At 43.4% G+C, this 4,991-nt stretch overlaps 1 long non-coding RNA gene across 1 annotated transcript; it reads left to right on the top strand.

Moving 5' to 3' along the window:
* The first annotated feature begins 1,460 nt into the window (after nt 1-1,460).
* LOC147650670 (uncharacterized) lies at nt 1,461-4,717 on the top strand. The gene is made up of 3 exons (XR_015275783.1): nt 1,461-1,539; nt 2,994-3,089; nt 3,280-4,717. It is a non-coding gene; the product is annotated as an uncharacterized LOC147650670 (long non-coding RNA).
* Nucleotides 4,718-4,991: the final 274 nt, after the last annotated feature.

Here is a 4,991-nt window from a genome sequence, read left to right as displayed (position 1 = left end):
GACACAAATCCTGCATTTCCAAGAAGTTCAGCCCAAATCCTTTATCTGGACAGAGCAGCTTGAAACATCACTATATTCAACAGCCCTACAAAAATTCAGCCTAAAGATAAAGTGCTCTGCTATAATATAAAGACACATGCAGCAGTGAGCTGTGCTGGGAAACCTCGGGAACAGACTCACAGCTCAGGATGGGATTAGTGAGGGCTGGAATTGCTTTTACAGCCTGGCTTCTGGTTAACCCTGTAGTGCATGAGGGGCTGCAAGGCTGGAGGCACCTTTGGAGATGGAGAATAAAAACTTCGTGTTATTAGGAGTCAGGAGGCAGGAAATGCCAGCTGGGGTTTTCCCAAGGTGAAGTATTTGCCCAGCTGTCTGGTCACAATATTCTTTCTTATCCAAACAAGGTTGTAAAATGTCTCCCATTAAAAGCTACATAAAGAACTAAGTAAGGGCTGGACCTTTATGCACCCACAGAGATTTGTCCAACAAATGTTTTTCCAGAGACAATAAAACTTGTCAAGGTTCATTTGTGTTTTCTCTCACTGTCCTTAGCATACAAGCTGGGTGTGGCATTTCAGAGTTTCTTTGAGTAAAAGCCTCTACCTTAGTTATTAAAAACATTTCATTAATTTTATACTGTTACAATGTCTAGGTCTTCAGCATTCTGTGCAATTGTCCCCCACTCTTTGGGAGGAATATTGGGACATCTGTGTTCTCATATGCACGGTGCCAGTTCCCAACAAATCTCACTGCATCCACACAAGGAGATGAAAACTGATTCAATGAGGGCTCTGGGTTATTCACTAATGGCATGGATGTTTTTCTGACAGTGAGCAGCTTGCAATAGCCACAGACCATGAGTTAAGAGTTAGCAAATATTTTCATAGGCAGGAATCCTTCCAAATGAGAACACTTCCATTAAACTCAGAGCAAACACTTAAGGAAGATAATTTCTTTATAATATTTTTATTTGCTGTGGCCATTTCTAAGAAAAGTGTAAGACACAGCATTGGAATAATTTGACTCAAGTGTTACAGGATCAAAGTTTCTCCCATGGTGCCCAAGATTTCCCAAAGCCATGTAAGATCTTGCTTGTGCACTTTAGTAAATCCGTGGGATTTGCTGTGGCAGAAACATGTCTGGGATTTCCATGTGCTCTGGACAGGTATTGGACAAACAGAGACTTCAACTCTTTATCTCCTGCTCACTGATTTCCATAAGGCATTTTGTAGCTGAGAACCAAATAAAAGTACAGAATCATATCCAGAATTTTTTTTGTTTCTTGTTTTTTTGGGTGTTTTTTTGTGGGGGTTTGGGGTGGGGAGGTGTTGTTTGGTTTTTAGAGGGGTTTTTTGTTTTGGTTAGTTTTTTTATTGTTTGTTTGAGGGTTTTTTTGTGTGAGGTGAAGGGACACCAGCTCACACCACACTGCTTTTAAGGGCACCTGTAAGCACTTCTAAGAGCTGTGATCAGTGAAGCATTAGCAGAGAGGGGTTTGTAGGAGCAGGGAGAGCAGAGGACTGCTGGATTACAACTTTGGTGAGTAGCTCCTGTTTATTTTAGGGAGATTTTCCAACAAGTGGTACCTTTCTTCCTCTTGGTATCAGTGGGGGAACTACTGCTCCCTATATGGCTCTGTGCCTTAATCTGCACTGAGGAAAGGCTAAAAGAGGAAAAGAAGGGCTCTTCTCAGCTCAGGATAACAGTGCCTGCATAGCACACAGCTGTGGCTCCAATTTAATGCAAGTAAAGGTGTTGCAGGAGCAGCATGGGGAATGGAGTGGCTAAAAACCCTTTCATTCCACTGGAGCTGCAAGGTTAGAGGGTTGGACAGCTTACTTCTCCTCCCCACAACTCAAAAGGGAACAGGGATGGTGCCAGTCCCAGAGTGTCCTAACAATGCCAGCTGAGGATCTTTTTCCTTATTTTGGGGCTGTTTTATTTCTTGAACTCATTTTGCTGTGTTTTGACATTTTCATTCGACAGGGTCTCACCTGCAGAGAACAATATCAGTGTTTAATATGTTTCCTAATGAAATAACTCAGACCACCACTCTGGACATTCCTTCCCTATAACCCATTTGTCACGGCTAGGCTGAAAACTATGTTTTCCTTCTACTTCTGTTGTCCCCAGTAATAAACCATAGAAGATTTATTACCAGATCAAATGATGACCTGCTGTGAAACTTCAGACCCTGGCTATTGATCTGTGTGTGCTGTCTGCCTGTGTTAACAAGCCCAGGACAGACTGAGTGCTGTGCTCAGACCCTCCTGAAGCTGCTGGGTGCAGCTTGACCCTGGCAAATGAGACCAAAGAGCTCCAGAGAATGGATATTTTTCAGCTGGAGAGCCTTAGGAAGGGGATTTCTGTGCCACTCTGAACTGTCATGCTATCAGGCCAGATTTTTTGTGAAGCTGTTTTTACTGTCACTGCTTTCTTTTCCATCCTATGAGTAGGAATGAGCTATGACCTGGTGCCAGGGCCATGTTTTTATCATCTCCCCATCTATCATATTGCTCTGAAGAGCTGGGATCAGGTCTCATGTCCATAGGGTGTGCCTGATGCTACAAGACAATGCAGAAATGCCTCTTTCCCCTCCCTGCCTTCCCAGCACCAAAGCCTGCTGGCCTTCTGAACTGTTTTCTTCAGTGTGAGAAAGATCTTTTATGTTTCTTTATGGAAGCCCTGCTAGCTCTTTTGACTTGTCAGGAATAATTTAAAAAAAAATGAGAATGTAAGGTTTGGCAAAAGGGATAAATCAGAGTAATGGGAAATAACTAACTTGAGGGAAAAGCAGAGACCTTTGACCAAGTTATTCTTATGCTGGAGCTCTTGAGCATCAATATTTCTTTCCTCCTAAGGAATTGCACTTCCCTGAGGACAGAGACAGGAAGGCAGGATTCTCCTGGGGCTGGTTGGTAACTGATATGCTATCTGCTTTCTGGGCACTTGAGATGGAGCAGATAGGAAATATATTTCCCTGCTAAATCTAGGCTTGAGCAAGCTCTCTGCTGGGTGGCTGCTTCCTATTATCCCCTTGGAAATTTGCTGGCTCCCCAAGACGGAGACTTCAGCCCTCAAAGAGATGAGTGATCCTTGCAGAGCAGAGAGCAGATCCTGTGCTTTGCTTGCCCTAAATGTGGAGCTGACACATAACAGTGCCAGAATAATCAGCTGTGTTTCACATCAGGAAAAGTGACCCCATTTCCCATCCTGAGTGATGAAGTCTAGAGGAGGAATGGAGTGACACAGGTTTACTTCTGTTCTGTTCCCTGTTAGCCTGCTGTACAACAGCTCTGCTGCCCCTGGACCAGGAAAATCCTGCATCTGTTCCTCTGAAGACATGCTGCCCTCAAAGTTATCATTTGGTGTGCTTGGACTCCTGACATGAGAGCCAAGAGTTCTGTTCCATGTCTGCAATTTCCACTGAGGTTGGGGGCTCTTGAGAGAACACTGAGGAGGTGTAAATCATCAGATTATTTTTTTTTATTTTATTTATTTTTTCTTAGTTTTTTTCTCTCCCTCCCTCTGAGAATGAGGTTTTGGCAGTGTAAATTTGTGGCAGTAGGCTCTTTAGAAGCAGATGCTGCTCTATCCTTACACCAGATATAATAGCAAAAGCAAAGATGAACCAGCGAGAGGGGATTGTGCATGCAATGGGGATGTGACAATAGAGAGTATTGACAAAGATTTTATCTGAGCAATTGTCCAAGTCTTGTACAAACAGATCTATCCATCTCTGCAGCACCAGGCAGCTCCCTTTGTGTTGTCTGGTGAGGGGCTTAAATCAAACACAGAGCAAAATGAGACTGAGAGCATCTTTAGTTACACATCTCTGAAGAGGGGTTTGCTTTTTGCTGCTCAGACTCCTAAAGACTAAGTATTTAAAATCTGTGTGTGCCTTGAGCACACAAGGATATGCAGTAAAAGGTGGAAAGAAGGTAAGATTACTGCTTCTTGGGGAAAAAAACTCCATTATTTTAAGGCTTTCTGGGAAAGCATCTCAGCTGGGTGGGTAACTGCAAACTGAGGAAGAGGCAGCATGAATTTAGATGAAAGTTCAGACCTTGCTGCTGGGTGGGCTAGAGGAGGTCCCAGCTGCATGCACCACCACATTGATGTGACTCCTGACATGGCTCTTACGCCGTTCTGGCCACTTCCAAGGCCATGGTCCAGAGGTGCCCTTAGGTGCAAAGAGAACCAGGGAGCAAAAAGGTACTGCTTTGAATCAAGCAACATCACCTTTTTACCACCAGCACAAAAATCCTTTCTCTCCTCCTTTATTTTGGCAAAGGTTTAATATTTTTCAAAGGGAGTTGGGCATTAATTCCCCATTCCAGTGGCTGCTAGTGCCTAAATGCTTTACCTGGTCCCTAGTGCCTATATCCAGCAGAGATGTCTCTATGCCTTAGCTCTGCCTACATCCTTCTCTCAGATTGGCCTGACTGCTTATTTGGTTCTCCTTCCTTTAATAATTGCCCACTCATCTGAGCTGTAATCCTTTGTCTTACTGCAAAGGTGTGGGGAGAGATAAAACAAAAGCACTCTTGTGAGACAGAGAAACCTGGCTATGAGCAAGGGTCTGTTCTGTGTTTGCAGTGTATCTATCAGCCATGCTTGGCAGACCAAGAAAATCAGTCTCTGGCCTGTATAAATATGAATGATGCAAAAGGAGGATTTGATGCAATAAAATACCCTGCTTGTTTCTCCTGTCTTATTCACTTGGTTTTGTTGCTATTAATAAGTATTTTGTGCAGAGGGTTGAAGTGCTGCTATTGCTCTACAAAAGTACATAAACAGGTTTAAATAGAAATAAGGGCTGTTTATCCTAAATTCTAATTTTCTTTGGCCTTTGGCTAAAGGCACATATTTATGATGTGGTGACAGTGTGGGTATGCATTGGGTGTGCTATCCAGACATGAAAAGAGACATTGGCAGAGGTTTAGGATGTGAATTGATGCTGCATCTAACCAGGACCCTGCTACAGAAAA

Source organism: Cyanistes caeruleus, chromosome 13 (assembly GCF_971803275.1).
Source record: "Cyanistes caeruleus chromosome 13, bCyaCae1.hap1.1, whole genome shotgun sequence".
In the NCBI taxonomy this organism is placed as follows: domain Eukaryota; kingdom Metazoa; phylum Chordata; class Aves; order Passeriformes; family Paridae; genus Cyanistes; species Cyanistes caeruleus.
Note: the sequence above shows the minus strand (reverse complement) of the source record. Positions and strands in the feature narration are given on the sequence as shown.